A 21,381-nucleotide genomic window follows, 5' to 3' on the forward strand; every position below is an offset into this window, starting at 1 on the left:
ACTGCCAGGTGAACTCCAACTGCATCCAAAGTGTGTGGGATCGTGAGAGTGGGAGTGGGGTTCACGAGTGGAGAGAGGGCAGAGGGCAGACAGACAGGCAGGGCTCCCCTGCAGAAAAATTAAGGAAACTGGGTGTGGTGGTTGCACCCCTGGGGTCCCAGTGTTCAGGAAGCCAAAACAGGCATAATAAGAGTTGGGCTGCCTGAACCTCCGAAAACAGAAGAAAAGACCCAGGTATGGTGGTGCATGCCTTCAATCCCAAAGCTGGGGAGGCAGAGGAGCACCTGGCCTACATATGAGTTTCAGGACAGCCAGGGTTATCTAGAGAGACTTGTTTTCTTACTCTTTGTCTCTTTGGGAGCCTGCCTCCCAGCTCCCAAATAAATCACACATGGAGGCTTAGTATTAATTATAAATGCCCAGCCTTAGCTTGGCTTGTTTCTTGCCAGCTTTCCTTAACTTAATTATCCTCTCTACCTTTTGCCTCTGGGCTTTTTTTCCCTTCCTATTCCTGTATACCTTTCTTTGTTTTTTACTCTGTGGCTTGCTGTGTAGCTGGATGGCTGGCCCCTGGAGTCTTCCTCCTTCTCTGGCTACTTCTCTTTCTTCTCTCTTCTCTCCCAGATTTTTCTTCTCTACCTGCCAGCCTCATATCTCTCTCTCTGTCCTGCCTCGATATTGGCTGTTCAGTTTTTTTTGTTTTGTTTTGTTTTTGTTTTTGAGCTGAGGATCAAACCCAGGGCCTTGCGCTTGCTAGGCAAGCACTCTACCACTGAGCTAAGTCCCCAAACCCCAACCCAGTTCTTTACTAGACCATCAGGTGTTTTAGACAGTCACAGTAACACAGCTTCACAGAGTTAAACAAATGCAACATAAACAAAAGTAACACACCTTAAAATAATATTCTACAACAGAGACCCTGTCTCAAAACAAACAAAACAAACTGTGGGCTAGGACCTGTGAAATGGCTCAGCAGGTAAAAGTGCTTGCCACTAAGCTTGAAAACTGAGCAGAGCCTTGTGACCTACATGACAGGAAGAACTGAGTCTCTAAGTTGTCCTCTGACACACAGTAAATGAGTGCTCTAATTTAACCCTACATAGCAGTCAAACCACTGTCCTCTGCTGCCATCTAGTGGAAATTGACAGGAATGTGTGCATTGCTTAAAGAGACAGGCTAAATAAAGTAATAATTATTGGTTAGGTTGGTTGGTTTGTTTTAGCGTTTTGGGACAAGGTCTCTTCTGTAGCCCAGGCTAGCCCAGAACTATTATAGCTCAGACTGGAGTTAAACTTAATCAGTCTTCCTGCCTCAGCCTCCAGAGGGTGGAATTACAAGTATGCAGCACTATCCTCAGCTCATAATTGCTTATTTTAAAGGTCTGTCTGAGTTGTTTCCTAAGATTAATAAAAGCCTGGTGCTGGAGAGATGGCTCAGTGGTTAAGAGTACTAACTGCTGTTCCAGAGGACCTGGGTTCAATTCCCAGCACCGACATACTGACTCACAACTGTCTGTAACTCCAGTTCCAGGGGATCAGATACTCTCACACAGATATATATACAGTCAAAAAAAACCAGAAAAAAAAAAAAAACCTAATACACAAAGTAAATTTCAAATTAAAAAATAAAATCCTTCATTTACATATAGTATCTAGCAAAACATGTTTTTGGGGTTTTATTTTTTTTTTTTTTTTTTGGTTTTTTGAGACAGGGTTTCTCTGTGTAGCTTTGTGCCTTTTTCCTGTAACTCACTTGGTAGCCCAGGCTGGCCTCGAACTCACAGAGATCCACATGTCTCTCTCTCTCTCTCTCCCTCTCCCTCTCCCTCTCTCTCTTGGTTTTTTTGAGACAGGGTTTCTCTGTGGTTTTGGTGCCTGTCCTGGATCTCGCTCTGTAGACCATGCTGGCCTCAAACTCACAGAGATCCACCTGGCTCTGCCTCCCCAGTGCTGGGATTAAAGGTGTGCACCACCAACACACGGCAAAACATGCTTTTATAAGTAGTAATTTTCACTGTAGTAAGCTGTTTTTGAAAAAAACTATCATATAATACTATTTGATGCACAATTTCTAAAATTACCACAATAAGGCCAGATGTGGTGTTTCATACCTTTAATCTCAGCACTTGGGAGGAAGAGGCAGGTGGATCTCTAGGAGGTTGTGGTCATCTTGGTCTACATAGATAGTTCCAAGCTAACCAAGGCTACATTGAGAGAACCTGTCTCAACAAAACAAAACCAATAAATAAATAAAAATGAATGAATGAATGAATAAAATGACCATAATAAAAGGAGTAGACTATTTATCTGGCAATTATAAATGCTGATGGCCAATTGCATAAGGTACAGAGGCCACATCCCATTGGTACACAAACCCTGCTGATGACAAAATGTACTAACCTGTTGTGTCGGTTAGGGTTTCTATTAGTGTGATCAAACATCAACCATGACCAAAAGCAAGTCAAAGAGGAGAGGGTTTATTAGGCTTACACTTCAACATTGCTGTTCATCACTGAAAGAATAGGATAGGAACTCAAACAGGGAAGGATCTCGGAAGTAGGAGCTGATGCAGAGGTCATGGAGGAGTACTGTTTACCGGCTTGCTTCCCATGGTTTGCTCAGCCCACCTTCTTATAGAACCCAGGACCACCAGCCCAGAGATGGCACAACCCACCATGGGCTGGGCCCTCCCCCACTGATCACTAATTGAGAAAATGCCTTACAGCTGGATCTCATGGAGCATTTCCTCAGCTGAGGCTCCTTCCTCTGATGACTCTAGCATGTGTCAAGTTGACACACAAAACCAGCCAGAACACCTGTCTTTTTCCATCAACGGTATTAACCAAAGCCACAGGAGTACAATGCCCTACGTTAGATTACATCTAATCTTAGAGTTATATATGTCTCTGAAGGTGGGTGTCAACTATGCTACGAAAAAAGACAGCTTTGGTTGTGTAGCTGGGTCCCTTTGAGGGGCCCCTGGCAGTGGGATCAGGATCTGTCCCTGGTGCAGGAGTTGGCTTTCTGGAGCCCATTACCTATGGTCGGACACATTGCTCACCCTTGATGCAGAGGGGAGGGACTTGGTCCTGCCTCAACTGGTACCAGGCTTTGCTGTCCCTCCATGAGAGGACTTACCCTTTTGGAGGAGGGGAGGGTGAGGGGTGTGGGAGGAGGGAGGAGAGGAGGATCTGTGCTTGGTTTGTAAAATGAATTTTAAAAAATTGAAATTAAAAGAGAGAGAGAGAACTTTCAGCAACCCAAACGCTAAGAATGTCACCAGAAAGCCCTGCAGGGATTACACTATTTCTGTCAATATATAGCAAATGCCCCTTGATTCATGGCTTTTTCATATGTAGCTGTAAAACTTCTATAAACAGTTTCTACATTGCACATGCTGCTAAGGGTTATATGAACCTGTGTTGCTGAGCTATGTATGGTCTCTCATATTTGACTTAAGAATAAACTATTTCATAAAAAAAAAAAAAAGAAAGAAAGAAACAAAGAAAGAAAGATGGCTTTGAGTAAAATGACCATTGATTAACCGCAAGTGACAGACCTACAAATGCCTGGCAGGCAATTAGACATAGTCATGGCTGTTAGCTTTTGTGCATCTGTTGTTGTGTGAGAGGTGGTTTTTGTTATGTATTCGCCTGGGGGTCGACCCCAGAGCCTTGCACAAGCTAGGCAAGCTCACCACCCCTGAGCCACATTTGCCAGCAACACTTTGTTTCCTTAATTCAGAGCTTTTTCTCGTGGACACATCTCCGGAAGGTGTGTGGAGGAAACTGTTATGGGAGTCTCTTATGAGAAATGGGGCTTTAAAATCAGAGCTGCCCTCAAAAAGAGCCAGTAGGGCCAGGCGGGGTTGGGGCATGCCTTTAATCCCAGCACTCGGGAGGCAGAGGCAGATGGATCTCTGTGAGTTTGAGGCCAGCCTGGTCTACAAAGCGAGTTCCAGGAAAGGTGCAAAGCTACACAGAGAAACCCTGTCTCAGGGGGAAAAAAAAAAAAGAGCCAGTCGGGTTGTTTTGTTTGTTGAGACGGGCTCTGGTTATGTAGCCCTGAATGGCCTGAAATTCACTATGTAGATAATGCTGGCCTTGAATTCACAGAGATCCACCTGCCTCTGTCTCCCCAATGCTGGGATTAAAGGCGTGCGCCACCACACCTGGTGGCATTCTATATTTTTTATTCATTTATTTTTATATATGTGGATGTTTTGTCTGCATGCATGTATGTGAACCACATTTGTTCCTGGTGCCCATGGAGACCAGAAAAGGCATTGGATCCCCCCAGAACTAAGTTACAGATGATTGTGAACTACTATGTGGGTGCTGGGAATTGAACCTGGGTCCTCTAGAAGAGCAGCCAGTGCTCTTAACAGTGGATGAAAGAAAAGCAGAACTTAATGACCAAGCAACATCAGGTCCTTTTTTAGGGCAGGCCTATGTGCACCTCAACCCCACTTTCCTAGCACACTCACCAAGTGCTATTGGAGTAACTTCCCTTTGGCTTATCTTTTTATCCTTTTACACAACTACAGTATAACTATCAGCTTGGGCATCAACATTGATATACTATTACCTAGTTAATAAGCCTGGTAATATTTCACCAGTTGTACTATTATTCTTTTTGATTATTTTTTTTTCACATTTATTTAGTGTGGGGATGGTGTCAGAGGACAGCTTGCAGGAGTTGGTTCTCTCCTTCCATCAAGTGCATTCTGGAGACTGAACTCAGGGTTGGCAGCAAGAGCCCACTCTCTGGTCCTCCAGTATTATTTATTTCTCATGGCATTTTCTTCCCACCCATTCCTGTTGTTCTGTGCATCTCTTGACTTTTGGCTGTCACCTCTCTATCTTGTTTATTCTGAAATGTCCACTAACATTTTTTTCTTCATCCGTGGCAGGAACGTTTTGAAGCACGCAGCCCTATGACTGCCTTCCTCTCAGGTTTGCCTGATTTTTCCTCATGTGACAGTTTGATCACAAAGTGTCCTCCACCAGCTCACAGACTGAATGTTTGGTCTCTAGATGCTGGCACTATTTTAGATCCTGATTTAAAAAAAAAAAAAAAAAATGTGATCTCAATTTGTAGCCCCAAATTGGCCTCGAACTCATGACTCTTCTGCTGAAGCCTCCTGGGTGCTGGGATCACAGGCTCGCAACACAGTTGCAGTACTGTCTGGGGAGACAGCAGCAACTCTGGGAGGCAAAGCCTTGCTGGAAGAACCCAGCTGCTAGAAGTGCGCCTTTGAAGGCTGCATCTGTTTCTTGTCCCTTCTCTTTCTCTGTGCTTCCTGTTCCCTGTGAAATGAACAGTCTCTGCCACAAACTTGTGCTGCCGGCAGAACCAAGAAATGTGAAGAACTGTATGAAACCATGTGACAAAATAAGCCATTTCCCCTCTGTCTCCTCGAGTACCCATCTATCAGAGAGACAGGAAAAGATGATAGTCAGATAGTCAGATTCAGGTTTAGACCTATACTGAGCCTCATGCACACTGCAAGCCCTCTTGGAGCCTGCCTGTTCCTATTTGACCTTCTAGATCAGAGGTCTGCTGAAGTTAGAATCTTAAAAGTTCTTATTAATAATATCAAACCTGAGGCCAGTTATTGGGGTGAATGCTGGAAGATCAGAGACACAGAACAAACCACAGCTTCCTCACCTCCAGTTCCTTAGCTGGTCTTGTTTCCTCAGACTGCAAGCTTCTGAGTCCTCATCCAAATGGGTCTCAACTGAATTGTGCTGCTTCAAAGCCTAAAAGCTTAACCAGCCAAATGCTTAATTAGCCAAATGCTTCTCGTTTCTGGTCTTCACGCCTTATATATCTTTCTACTTCTACCATCACTCCCTGGGATTAAAGGCGTGTGTCGCCATGCTGGCTGTATCCTTGAACTCACAGAGATCTGCCTAGCTCTGCCTCCCAAGTGCTGGGATTAAAGGGGTGCTCCACCACCGCCCAGCTTCTGCTATACCTTTCTCTGACCCATTTTCTAGCCACCATTTTTGGTTCTGTATCTAGTGGCTGTCTGTTCTCTGACCCCAGATAAATTTATTAGGGCACACAATATTTTGGGGAACACAATACCACCACAGTCTGCAAACACAGTTCAAAGGTTTTTGTCACAACCACTCCATGTGCCACTGCAGTATGAAGTCAGCACAGGTACCATGTGGATGAGTGAGCCTGGCTATCCCTGAAGTTTGAATATTCCTATCATCTTAGTTACAGTTTCTATTGCTGTGAAGACATCATGACCATGGCAACACTTATAAAGAAAACATTTAAGTGAGGGAGCCGATTTACAGTTTCAGAGGTTCAGTCCATTATCATCATGGCGAGGAGCATGGTGCCATGCAGGCAGACATGGTGCTGGAGAAGTAGCTAAGAGTCCTACATCTTGCTAGCAACAGGAAGTCGACTGAGACACTGGGTGGTATCCTGAGCATAGGAAACCTCAAAGCCCACTGTGGTAGAATACTCTAAAGATTTGTCACTGGAATTGATTTAGTAAAATGCTGATTGGCCAGTAGCCAGGCAGAGTGACCAAGCTAAGAATACTGGGAAGAGTAGCCAGGCAGTGGTGGCACACGCCTTTAATCCCAGCACTCAGGAGGCAGAGCCAGAAAATCTCTGTGAGTTCGAGGCCAGCCTGATCTACAGAGTGAGTTCCAGGAAAGGCACAAAGCTACACAGAGAAAAAAAAAAAAAGAATGCTGGGAAGAGGAAGGGTAGAGGCAGGAGTCACCAGCCAGATACAGAGGAAGCAAGATGAGAATGTCTTACTGAGAAAAGGTGCCAAGCCACATGGCTAAACATAGATAAGAATTATGGTTAAAATGTAAGTGTAAGAGATAGTCAGTAATAAGCCACAGGCCAAGCATTTATAATTAATGTAAGCCTCTGTGTGGTAATTTGGGAAGCAGCTGCTGGGTATTTGGGAGTTTCTGGTGGGACAGAAACTTCCACTTACAGCCCACCCTGACACACTTCCTCCAACAAGACCATACCCACCCATCTTAATAGTGCCACTCCCTATGAGACTACGGGCCAGTCATATTCAAACTACCACACCCACACAAACTCATGGTGAATGCTGAGAGTGGGGACACTCTCCTGCAATCCCAGTGCTTGGGAGGTGGCAGCAAAAGATCGAGTTCCAGCCCATTCTTGGATAGATAGAGCTCAAGGCTAGCCTGGAAGTCTGGCATGGAAATACATATGTTTAATCCTGGGAGGTGGAGGCAGGTGGGTTATAGGTCTACAAGTGAGTTCTGGGGTTACATGAAGATCCTATCTTATATATAAAGAATATAAAGAACTCAAGAAACTAGACATGAAAATACTGAACAATCCAATTTAAAAAAAAATGGGCTAAAGAGCTAAACAGAGAATTCTCAAAAGAAGAATCTCAAATGACTGAAAGATATTTAAGGAATTGCTCAACATCCTTAGTCATCAGGGAAATGCAAATCAAAACAACTCTGAGATACCTTACACCTGTCAGAATGGCTACAATCCAAAACACTAATGACAGTCTATGTTGGAGAGGATTCAGAGCAAAGGGAACATTCCTCCACTGTTGGTGGGAATGCAAAGTTGTACAACCATTGTGGAAATCAGTTTCTCAGAAAATTGGAAATTGATCTACCTCAAGACCCAGCCATACCACTCTTGGGTATATACACAAGGAATACTCAATCATACCACAAAGATACATGCTCAACTATGTTCATAGCAGCAGTATTCGTGATAGCCAGAACCTGGAAACAACCTAGATGCCCGTCAACTGAAGAATGGATAAAGAAAATGTGGTACATATAAACAATGGAGTATTACTCAGCAGAGAAAAACAATGGCAGCATGAAATTTGCAAGCAAATGGATGGAACTAGAAAATATCATCCTGAGTGAGGTAGCCCAAACCCAGAAGGACAAACATGGTTCGTACTCACTCATAAGTGGATAATAGATATAAAGCAAAGGACAATCAGACTGCAACCCACAGAACCAGGGAGGCTATATAGCAGGGGGACCCTAGGATGACTGTGGCTTATAGTAAGTTTTGGTTTTACTCAATTACTGGGCAAGCTTCAGTGAAACATTTCACTATTAGGATAAGAATTTGTACTGTATCAAGCTGATAATTTTTTAAAAATAAAATAAAATAAGTAATGTATAATTAAGAAATACAAAACAAAACAAACAAACAAAAAGGCCAGCCTAGGTTACTGAAACTCTGTGTTAAAATATATATATTTTTTTAATAAGGGGCTGGAGAGAAGGCTCAGCAGTTAAGAAGACTTGCTGCCTTTTCAGAGAACCTGTCTGGTTCCCAGCATCCACTTTATATGACTCATAATTACTCCAGTTCCAAGGGATCTAATAACCCCTTCGGCCCTTCCAGGGCACTGCACACATGTGGTCCACATACAGACAAATAGACATACACACACACACACCAACAAAGTGATTTTTTTTTTTTTTTTTGGTTTTTCGAGACAGGGTTTCTCTGTGTAGTTTTGCGCCTTTCCCAGAACTCACTCTGTAGACCAGGCTGGCCTCAAACTCACAGAGATCTGCCTGCTTCTGCCTCCCGAGTGCTAGGATTAAAGGCGTGCGCCACCGCCACCTGGCAAGTAAATATTTTTTTGAATGTGAAAATAGCGTTGTTGATATGGTTCATAGGGTAGGGCCCTGGATTTGACCCCTGGGACTCACAGAGTGAAGGCAAGAACTTCCTCCCACTACTTGTCCTTTGACCTCCATAAGCACTCTGCGACATGAGTGTGCGCACACACACACACACACACACACACACACACACACACACACACACACCACATACACACACACACACACACACACACACACACACACTAATAATAATAATAAAATTAAAATGTAAAAACACAAAAATGAAATGAAAATCTCATGCAGAGATTTAATCCCTATTATGAATTAGTAAGAGGTCAGGCCAGAAGCCGGGCATGATGGAGCATGCTATGGTGGCACATGCCTTTAATCCCAGCATATGTGACAGAAGCACCTGATCTCTAGAGTTCAAAGCCAGACTGGCTCAAGGACAGCCTGGGCTTCAGAGCTGAATGGTCTCAAAACAAAACAAAAAACCAAGTCAGAGCCAAGTGGAGCTTTTCAAAGGTAGTTTGATTGGGAAGGCTCTGCTCCCCTGAGCACTTGAGTGCATGTGTGCATTACAGCCTCAGGGTTACAGTACATCTGCTACAAACGCTGCCTTTCTGACTCAGGCTCATGCCTGCACTCGCTCTCCACAGGATGCCCTCTGCCCTGCTGCGGCCCAGCAGGAAAGCCTTTCCCACATGTGAGCGCATGCCAGTGCCATGTTCTGAGGTGTCTCACGCTCCAGGAATGGGAGTTAAACAAACCTGTTGTCTCGAGTCACCCAGCACTTGGTCACAGTTTGTGACTGTGGGAAGACAACAAAGACTTGGCTGTCTCCTCAAAGGATCTGAGAAGTCTATCCAAGTCAATCTGAAGTCTAGTTAACACAAGTGAAAGGAATACAACACTTTATCAACTGATTGCTTGAGTTACATATAAATATAAATATAAATATATATATATATGTATATGTATATGTATATGTATATATATATATATATGGCTGTTATTGTGCCGCCACCGGGCTTGAGTTATTTTTATGTGTATGGGTACTTGGCCTACATGTATGCCTATGCATTGTGTGTGTGCCTGGTGTCCTAGGAGGCCAGAAGAGGGCATTGGGACTCCTAGAACTGGAGTTACAGACAGTTGTGAGTTGCTAGGTGGGTGCTGGGAATCATAACCGATCCTCTGGAAGAGCAGCCTGTGCTTTTGACTGCTGAACTGTACCTCCTCAGCCCTTGGATTACAGTTTTTAAACAGTCAGACATAGTGTGAGGTCTTTACCTCTGCTGCATAACACAGGGACAGCCTGCGTCAGACTGAACACTGAGAAGAGATGCCATCTTGCTGTATTTGTTCACACAGATGTTTAGTGACAAAAGAATGTGCAAGCTACCTAAGTCAGAAGCTCATTTTTTAGTAAAAGTGGGGGACCTGTAGGGTCCTGGCCCCCATTTTGGGTAACTGTTGCCTTGCTTGCTGACCTTGACCTTGACATCCTCCCTTTGCCAATTCCCTGCGAGATTCCACCCTCCTGAATGCTTAAGGGAAGCTCCTTGTCTGTGTATCCAGCATATTGGGCGTTAACAGCATAGATGCAAGATTGTAAAACATCAGAAGCGGGGTTAGGGATTTAGCTCAGTGGTAGAGCCTGGGGTTTGATCCTCAGCTCAAAAAAAAAAAAAAATACCAGAAGCAAACTTCTGCCCTCCGGGGGTTCTCCCATTGTGCTGTAAGCCTGTATTTAAGACCTCCTCCCTCCTTCAATAAATGACATTAAAAAAAAAAAAAAAAAAAGAATGTGCAAGCTGCCTTCTTCCTGTCCTGCCCTTGGCAGTGTCAGAAGCTTACCTGGCAATGCCTCCACCTTCCCCTTGCTTGTAGCCTCTCAGCTTGGTGTCAAGGCCCAGTCTTAGTGCTGAGCCTCTAAAGCACAGAACAGAAGAGTCCCCAAACTTTTAGTAGTCCTTCAGGGTTCCCACTGAAGATATCTTTTCTTTATAATTTATCTAAATTGTTTGGAGATGGGGACTTGGGGGCTGAAGAGGCACATCAGGGTCATACTATTCATTCAAAGGACTTGATTTCAGTTCCTTGTACCCATGGCAGGTGGTTCACACTGTGTATAATTCCAACTCCAGAGGATCCCATGTCCTCTCTGGCTTCCTAGGGTGTAGCAGGTCTTTCTAGAGAATCCCATGCCCTCTTCTGGCTTCCTAGGGTATAGCAGATCTTTCTTTGGACCGCCAGCTCCTGAACACAGAGACTTATTATTAATTTTGAAAATTTGACCTTAGCTTAGGGTTGTTCCAAACTAGCTCTTCTAATTTAAATTAACCATTTATTTTAATCTACAGTCTGCCACATGGCCCATTACCTCTCCTCCACACCACAGGTACAACTTCCTCTGAGTCTTGCTAGCAAATCTCCTATGCCTGATTCTTTCCCAGAGTTCCTGTCTCTCCCTGGAAGTCTTGCCTATCTTCTCCTGCCTAGCTATTGGCCGTTCAGCTCTTTTTTAAACTAATCAGAAGGTACCTTAGGTGGGTGAAGTTAAACAAAGACACATCTTCAGAGCATACAAAAAAATTATCTTAACACTAGGGAACTACACTCACATGTACAATTCCCTCAAAATACACACACACACACACACACACACACACACACTTGTGCGCACACACAGGGGAGGGAGGAAAGAATATTGGACCTCTTGATAGTTGAATAACAATTTCTCTTACAAGAGAATTAAGATCTTTGGAGGTTTCTTGGTGTCTTTCATTCATTGAACACAGCCACCATCACTACCCAACTAACAGGTTTGTGTGTGTGTGTGTGTGTGTGTGTGTGTGTGTGTGTGTGGTTTTTCGAGACAGGGTTTCTCTGTGTAGCTTTGCGTCTGTCCTGAATCTCACTCTGTAGACCAGGCTGGCCTCGAACTCACAGAAATCTGCCTGGCTCTGCCTCCCAAATGCTGGGATTAAAGGCGTGTGCCACCACTACCACCCAGCTCCAACTAACACAATTATCACTGTTACTCAATCAATATAAGACTTGAAAGTACAGTCCCCAGACCCAGAACATGGCTAGAGGATGTTGTAGCAGGTTCCCATCACACGAGCATACACTCTTGGTTACAATACATTCTCAGATTCCAGGAAACCAAATAACATAGGATACCAACATCTTTTTTAAAAATTTTAAAATATTTATTTTATGTTTAATTATGTGTATATGTGAAGGTTTGTGTGGAATTCATGTTCATGCAGTTGCTCACAAAGGCCAAAAGAGGACAGCAGATTCCCTAGAGCCCCCAGGCAGTTCTCAGCCTTCACATTTGAGTGTAGGTAGCAAGAAAGTAGTAAGCCTTAACTCCCGAGTCATCTCTCCAACCCCAAATTTGCCTTTTTTTTTTTTCTTTTTAAGACCTATTTATTTTTATGTGTACGGGTGTTTTGCCTGCATGTATGCATGTGTACCATGTGCATGCCTGGTGCTTGCGGAGGCCAGAAGAGTGCATCAGATCCCCTGAGACTGGATGGTGTGACTTGAACCTAGGTCCTCTGGAAGAGCAACCAGCATTCCTAACCAGCTCTCTCATCTCCGGATTTGTCATTTTTGATACTTTGAATCTCTTAAGACAAATTTGATGACAGTGTTTTGCTAAAATAGATTGATTACTCTATTGTTCTATTGGATAATAATTATGTCTATTAACATAATTTTCTATTTGTGTTTTAAATAACTCATCACTATCAGAACACACAATCAAGATACTTTTTTTTTTCAAGACAGGGTTTCTCTGTAGCTTTGGAGTCTGTCCTAGACTAGCTCTGTAGCCCAGGCTGGCCTCGAACTCACAGAGATCCGCCTGACTGCCTGGCTCTGTCTCCAGAGTGCTAGGATTAAATGTGTGCGCCACCACCGTACAAGAAGATTTTTTTTTTTTTTGAGACACAGTCTCAAAAAAGAATAGCCCAAGCTGTGTTTGAATTTTCAATCATCCTGCATCAGTCTCCTGAGTACTAGAATCACAAGCATAGATTACTACATGCAGCAAATGCAGCTAATGATTAAGCTATGAAATGGAAGCCAGGCACTGGTGGCGCATGCCTTTAATCCCAGCACTCGGGAGACAGAGCCAGGAGGATCTCTGTGAGTTTGAGGCCAAGGCCTGCCTGGGCTACAGAGTAAGTTCCAGGAAAGGCGCAAAGCAACACAGAGAAATGGAAAAACAAAAAATAAAAAATAAAAAACAAACAAACAAAAAAGATATGAAATAGAGAGTTGGTCGTAGTGGCACATGCCTTTAATCCCAGCACTCTGGAGATTTCTGTGAGTTCAAGGCCAGCCTGGTCTACAGAGCAAGTTCCAGGACAGGTACCAAAACCACACAGAGAAATTCTGTCTTGAACCCCCCAAAAAGTTAATTAATTAGTTAATTAATTAAAAGATATGAAATGGAGAAAATATGGATTTTTGCACTCAAAAAGTGTGTGCATTAGAATCAAGTACTGATTTCTCTTCTAACTAGAGACTGCCACAAAGAGCTGAGGGAGCTGGGGAGATGACTGGGTCATTAGGAGCACCTGCTCCTCTTACGTACTCCTCTTGCAGAGGACCCAGGTTTGGTTCTTGGCACCCACACAGCAGCTCACAACCTCTAGTGACTCCAGTTCCAGGGACTTGCAACCCAGGAGGTGTGAAGGCCATATACTAAAACACTTGTACAAGGCATGGTTAATGACGACCTTCCAGAACACAGTCTTTCCTTTAGGCTGTGATTTCTACTGCTGGTTGACATTGATTTCCTTTGACAGGTCATGATAGTTTACTTGGGTGTGGCCTTGACTGTGTAAGGGATGCTCAGGTGTCAATATAACATTATTTCTGGCTGGGCAGTGGTGGCGCACGCCTGTAATCCCAGCACTTGGAAGGCAGAGCCAGGTGGATCTCTGTGAGTTCGAGGCCAGCCTGGTCTACAAAGCGAGTTCCAGGACAGCCTCCAAAGCTACAGAGAAAAAACAAAACAAAACAAAAAAACATTATTTCTGGGCATTTTGGTGAGAGGGGTTTGGGAGGAAATTAGCACTGGACCAGTAGCCCGAATAATGAGAGGCAGAGGTAGGGGGATCTCTGAGTTCAAGGCCAGCCTGGTCTACAGAGTGAGTTCCAGGACAGCCAGGGGCTACACAGAAAAACCCTGTCTCAAAACAAACAAAGCAAGAAGATGGTGGAACCCTGGCCCCATCTTCTTTCTTTTATTTCCTCTTGGCCATGAAATGACTGGTATTCCTCCACCATCCACTTATACTTGATGAGGTTCCTTGCCAGAGGCTCAGATTAAAGGGACCAATCAGTCATTGGCTAAGATCTCTGAACTCATGAGCCAAATCAAATGTCTTCGTAAGTTGATTTTCTCGGGTATTTCATGTGACATTTGTGTTGTGCTTTGGAGATTTTTTTTTTTAATCAATGAATAGTAATTGTGTAAAAGAATGAGTTTGGCCCTGGGCAGCAGTGGTGCACGCCTGGAATCCCAGCACTCGGGAGGCAGAGCCAGGCGGATCTCTGTGAGTTCAAGGCCAGCCTGGGCTACAGAGCTACTCCAGGACAGGCTCCAAAGCTACAGAGAAACCCTGTCTTGAAAAACAAAAACAAAAAAGAATGAGTTTGGCTATGACTTTCGCTGAGGTGAGCTTCTCCAGCTGAGGTGGGATTCTCCTGCTGGAGTGGGCTTCTCCTGCTGGGTTGGGCTTCTCCTGCTGGGATGGGTTTCTCCCACTGTGGTAGGCTTCTCCAGCTGAGGTGGGCTTTTCCAGGTGAAGTGGGCTTCTCCAGCTAGGGTAGGCTTCTCCAGCTGGGGTGGGCTTCTCCAGGTGAAGTGGGCTTCTCCAGCTAGGGTGGGCTTCTCCAGCTGGGGTGGGCTTCTCCAGCTGAGGTGGGCTTCTCAGAGATGCAGCTGCTTTTCTGAGTCATCCTCGCTCCTGTCACTAACCCTAATAACAACTCACACGTTCACCAACTTGAACTTTGATGTAACTATTACTTGAACATGTTGTGACTTCCACTTTTTGGGTAAGTAGATGTGTATGTTGTGTCTCCCTAAGAAAAAGTCTCTTTCACTAGCACCTCATATTCTCTTTCCCTTCTTCTCTCCCCCTCCTCCTGCTCTGCTTCTCCACCTTCCCCACCCCCGCCCCTGCCAATCAGGGTAAGACATCCATTGTCTCCTGTCTTCAGATTCCAGAGCTCCTGGTTCTCAGAACACCTGTTCTAAGTAGGTTTGACTGTCAACTTGACACAGACTAGTCATCTCAAAGGAAAGGCTCAGCTGGGAGGTGTTGCCTAGATCAGATTAGCCTATGAGTATGTCTGTAGAGAGCTGACTATTAATAGATGCAGGAGGGCCCAGCCCATGGAAGGCAACACCATCCCTAGAAAAGTGATCCTGTGTGAAAAGGTAGCTAACTAAGCATGAACCTGAGAATAAGCTAGCAGGCAGCAGGTCTTTCCAGGCTCCTGCCCTGACTTCTATCAGTGATGGGTTTTGATCTGAAGTGCAAGTCAAATGTGCTGGTTTGAAAGACACTGGCCCCCAAAGGAAGTGGCACTGTTAGGAGGTGTGGCCTTGTTAGAGGAAGTGTGTCACAGTGGGGGTGGGCTTTGAGGTCTCTTTTGTTCAAGCTTCCCTCAGTGTGACAGTCAGTCAACTTCCTGTTGCCTGCTGTAGGACTCTCAGCTCCAGTACCATGTCTGCCTGCACACTATCATGCTCCCTGTCATGATGATGATGGACTGAACCTCTGAAACTGTAAGGGAGCCACCCAATTAAATGTTTTCTTTATAAGAGTTGCTGTGGTCATAGTGTTTCTTCACAGCGATAGTAACTCTAACTGAGACACCAAATAAACGCTTTCCTCCGCTATGTTACTTTCAGTCAAAGTGTTTTATCACAGAAACTAGAACAATATTCAGCCCTGGTTCCCACTCCCACACTTCCCCATCCTGAGCCCTGCAGCGTCAGGATAAATTAGACCACATGCTTTACTGGCTCTCCAGCTTTACAGACAGCAGATGGTGGGATTCCTTGGCCTCTATAATCGCGTGAGCCAATTCCTATCTAAACCTCTTCTTATAAATCTATATATATCCTATTGATGTGTTTCTCTGGAGAGCTATCACTAATACACCAATGTGCTCTGGCCTTCACTGTCCAGGGAGCAGTGGTGTAATGGAGCAGATCTTGCTCTCTGGGCATTGCCTTAGGAGTGAGGACCTCCTTAGATTGTGCACATTCCCTGTGTGCTTTGTCCCACACTCACCCGCCCTCTTCCTGCCCTAACCCCATGCTGACAAAGCATGCAGACACAGGAGCAAACACAATCCTCTCCAGATCAAATGTGCCCTGGTTTCTGACATTTCCTAACATTGAACTGTCACCAGATGCAGAAATCACTGTATTCTAAAGTGGTGCAAGCCTGTAACCCCTATTTCCCATGCTATCTCTCTCACACAGCAACCTTGTGGTAGCCTAACATGTATCCCTTGAATATTTTTAGGGGTTCTTTCTCCCCCTCCCCCCACCAAAAAAACCCTGAATGATCAGGTAAAGTGTGCATAATTGTAATTCTAATGCTCGGAAGGCTGAGGCAGGGGGATCTCAAGTTCCAAGACTACCTGAACTACAAACTGAAATCTGGTCTCAAAAAATCAAGATAGGAGGCTGGAGGTGGTGATGCATGCCCTTAGTCCCCACATCCTGGAGGCAGAGGCAGGTGGATTTTACCCAGCTTGGTCTACATAGTGACCTCCAGGGCAGCCAGGGCTACACAGAGAATATTTAGCTCAAGAAAAAACAAACAAACAAAACCCAAAACAGAAAAACAAACAAAATCAAGACTAGAAGGCTGGAGAGATGGCTCGGCAATCAAGAGCACTCACCTCAGGTCAAGAGGACCCAGGTTCCATTCCTAGCACAAACACTAGGCTGCTCAGAACCTTCTGAAACTGCAGCTCCAGGGGACCCAGTGTCCTCTTCTGGCCTCGGCAGACATGCACAGAGTGGCACCCATTAACATTGATACACACACAAACAAACAAAAAAAAAAAAATTAGTGATAACTTAAAAAGAAATCTAATGTCCCAACAAATTTGTCATTTAGAGTTTTAGAGTGAAGTTCTCCAGTGAATGAAGCATACTACAAACACAGAGACCCCAAATGAGTCATTCAGGATCTTGCTCTCATGTGTTCCAATTTGGTCACCAGACCTGGAGAAAAGTTTTTGACATTGAAGACTTAGTCTAAGAAAAGCAAACAAAAGATACGACCTGCAGCCAGCTGACATCTTCTTGTTACGTGACTATCATTGCAGCCAAGCCTTCCCATGCATATGGCCTGGAACTCTACTCTCAGTACAGCCAAGCCTTCTACGGGATGTTCGTACACTGTGTAAAGATATATTGCTGTGAACAGCCAATAGCTGGGGAGAAGGTATAGGCAGGACTTCCGAGCACAGAAAGGAAGTAGGAGGAGATAATTGAGGTACGCCAAGGAGACACGGAGGGAATTGGACATACAGAATGAAAGAAAGGTAAAAAGCCCCAGAATAAAGCGTAGATTAATAGAAATGGGTTATAGGACAGGCATCACCTTCCATTGCATATGGTCTGGACCTCTGGATCACACAAAGCAAATAAAAGTAAATGGAGAATGGAAAAGACCTTCACACTATGCCCTTGGAAATACATCTTCAACTACCAGTGGAAATTAATAGTGATTGTCCATGTGGCACACACTCTAATCCCAGCTACTCAGGTGGGAGGAAGGTTCAAACCTGAGGCCAAGGTTGGGGATTTAGCTCAGTGGTAGAGCGCTTGCCCAGCTTTGCTTTTCATAAAAAGAACTGGAGTTTAGTTCCTAGTACCTGCCCCAGGCAGTTCACTATGTCCTGTAATTCCAGCTCCAGGAGATCCAGTACACTCTCTGGCCTCTTTGGGCACCTGTTCACATGTTCAGGTGCATACACAAAAACACACGTGCACATAAATAAAAATAAGTCTTGAAAAGGTAAAGGAGCTAGTGATGTAAGCATAGTATACATTTTATCTAGCAAATGATAAACAGAAACATCAGAAAGAGTTAAGCATACTTTGCCTCTGTGGGAACGAAGCTAGGGAGGCTGGGAATGATTGCCATATGTTATGATTGCTTCTGCACGATGTGATGGTTTAATTTCATGTATGTATTAGCAGTATTTCTATCTGAAGAAAAATTACTGCAAGTTTCTCTTTCCTTCCTGTGTTGCATTGTTTCATTCTCAAATCTTCCAATTAAGCTTTTGGCTAAACACGCAAATATGATAATGATAATTATTCAGGAATTGAGAGGTTGGTGGAAACACTGTGTGCCATTAGAGTAATCAAGCTAAGCTCTCACACATCTTGGCTTTTCAGGATAATTACACCACACTGGAGGCCCAGACGGGGTGAATGAGAAAGCCATGGGTGTCTGCCACATAGGAACAAGAAAACACCACACAGAATTACTCAACTGGCAATTGAAATTTGCAGTTAACATAGCACACAACAAGAAAGGAATTGGAACTTGGGGACAAAATATTTATTTTTCAAAAACCAAATGTACAACAGAAGAAATATCCTACACAACTTACTTTAATCCTTGAGTTAAGACACAACTTTAAAGTTGGAACTAGTTCCTTTTACATAGTCTATTTTTTTAAGATATATTTATTTATTATGTATACAGTGTTCTGCCTGCATGTGTCCCTGCAGGCCAGAAGAGGGCACCAGACCTCATTACAGGTAGTTGTGAGCCACCATGTGGTTGCTGGGAGAGGACCTCTGGAAGAGCAGTCAGTGCTCTTAACCACTGAGCCATCTCTCCAGCCCAATAGTCTATTTTTTTAAAGACTTAAAACAATTTTAGATGTACGTGTATGAGTGTTTTGCCTGCACGTACGAGTCTGTTTGCCACATACATACCTAGTGCCTGAGGTCAGAAGAGGACATCAGACCCCCTGAAGCTGGAGTTACAGGACGTTGCTAGGCAACCACCTGGGTGCTGGGAACTGAAGCTGGGTCCTCTTTAAGAACAAGTGCTCTTAACTGCGAGTCACCTGTCCAGCCACCCACCCACATTTTGCTTTTTATTCAAGGTAGTCTCCCTGTGTAGCCCAGGCTAGCAAAGGCCTCAGATTTTCTGCCTCCAAAAGCCGATTACAGGCATGCAGCAACATCTGCAGCCACCCCCTGCTCAGTTCAACTCCTAACTGAACTTCTGTTGAAATAACTATTTCCTCTGTGGGAAGAGAAAGGGCTTCGAAGATGCCCAAAGCTAACCAAACATGAATCTCAGGAAGCTTCTGAAATTGACATGATTCAGGAAGCTTGGAGAGTAAGGCCTTTCCCCAAGGTTCTACCAGCAGCCAATAACTGCTGAGGGAGAGTGTTCTGAATAGCTCAAGTAGGGCGCTCCAGGGATGTGCTTTTGAGATGGCTTGTTTCCATGATGTTGGGGCCTGTCTCCCTGCAAGGCAAATGAACATTTGCTCACCAGCTAGACTTGGGCGCAGTCATTTCCGTCTATGGGTAACACCCTCCCAGGTACGAACAGGCTTTTGTTCATCTCCCCCAGGAAAAGTCACACAACAGCTCGCATCTTAGTTGACTAGGAGAGGAAAAGACTTGCCCTCTCTGGGAAAAAAAACTGACTTCAGTCACCTTAGTTCTGTATCTAGCGTAAGATGTAAAGGAAGGCCTGGTCTACAGAGTGAGATCCAGGACAAGCACCAAAAATACATGGAGAAACCCTGTCTCAAAAAACAACAAACAAAAAAGAAAGACAGCATTGTCGTACTTTGTAGCCCAGGCCTGGAACTCACAATTCTGCCTCAGCCCTCCTAAGTGCTGGAACTGCAGTTGTGCAACACCATGCCTAGCTAAATTTAAAGAGCTAGCTGCACATTCTAGAACTGAAAAAGACTATACCCACTGTGATAACTAGCTGGTTAAGATCAGGACAAGAGGGGCTGGAGAAATGGCTTAACAATTAAGAGCACTGCTGCTCTTCCAGAGGACCTGGGCTTGATCGCCAGCACCCACACAGTGGCTCACAACTGCCTCTAATTCCAATCCCAGGGGATCTAACACCTTCTTCTGGCCTCCACAGGCACTGCACACTTGATACACACTTGTTCTACAGGCCAAACACCCATATACATCAATTAAAAGGAAAGGAAAAATTTTTTAAAAAAATATCAGTACCAGGGCTGGAGAGATGGCTCAGTGGTTAAGAGCACTGACTGCTCTTCCAGAGGTCCTGAGTTCAATTCCCAGCAACCACATGGTGGCTCACAACCATCTGTAATGAGATCTGGTGCCCTCTTCCTCTTCTGGCCTGCAGGGATACATGCAGGCAGAACACTGTATATATAATAAATAAATTAATTAAAAAAATATGTCAGTACCAGAAAGAATAATTAAAATCAAGGGTTTGAGGATTAGCTCAGTGGTACTTACCTGGCATGCACATCTAAGGCCCCAGGTTCAATGCCCAGCACCACACACATACACACCACACACACACACACACACACACACACACACACACACAAAGAGAAATATATGCTGTGTGGACATCCATGCTTTTAATCCCAGTGCTCAGGAGGCCTAGGCAGATGGATCCCTTTGAGTCCAAGCCCAGCATGGTCTACACAGCAAATTCCAGAACAGTCAGGGATACACAGGGAGACCATGTAGGCAACAACAACAAAAGATTTTGTGTGCTTCCTAGTTAGAGTCACCATTGCTGTGATAAAACACGATAACCAAAAGGCAACTTAGGAAGGAAAGGGTTTATTTCACTCGCACTTCTAGGTAACATGGAAGTCAGGACAGGAACCTGGAGGCAGGAGCTAATGCAGAGGCCATGGAGGGATGCTGCTTACTGAGAGATTCATGGCTTCCCTCAGCCTGCTTTCTTATAGCACCCAGGACCAGCAGCCCAGGGATGGCTCCACCCACAGTGGGCTGGGCCCTTCCCCATCAATCACTAATTAAGAAAATGTCCTACAGAAAGATCATATGGAAGTATTTTCTCAACTGAGGCCCCCACCTTTCACATGATTCTAACATCTGTCTAGTTGACATAACTAGTCAGCATAGTGTGAATTATGCAATGCCCCCATATACAAATATTGAGACAAAGGAAAGTAGAAAAGAAGGAACAAAACAGAAGAAGGAGAAGGAGAAAAGAAGGAGGAGGAGGAGGAGGAGGAGGAGGAGGAGGAGGAGCCTAGATGTGAAGAGATTCCAAGTCAGGACCAGAACTTATCTATCAACTTGAATAAAAATACAAAAGTTGGGTTCAGGCCATGACTTGGTAAACTGCTTGCCACAAAAGCATGAGGACCTGAGTTCAATTCCCAGGACCCACACCAAAAAGGAAAATTGGGTAAATCCCTGTAATCCCAGTACTGGGGAGGTGGACACAGAGACAGATACATGGGGTTGCTGGCCAGCAAGTTTAGTCAAACCAGCAAATTCCAGATTGCAGTGAGAGACCCTGTCTCAGAAAATAAGGTAGAGAGCAACTTAGAAAGATACCCAGCTTTGACCTCTGGTCTCTGTATACAGCATACATCCACACATCCATGCATATGTACCTTCAAACACATGAACACATACAGGAAAAACACAAAGCTTAATT

Source organism: Onychomys torridus, chromosome 1 (assembly GCF_903995425.1).
Source record: "Onychomys torridus chromosome 1, mOncTor1.1, whole genome shotgun sequence".
Classification (NCBI taxonomy): domain Eukaryota; kingdom Metazoa; phylum Chordata; class Mammalia; order Rodentia; family Cricetidae; genus Onychomys; species Onychomys torridus.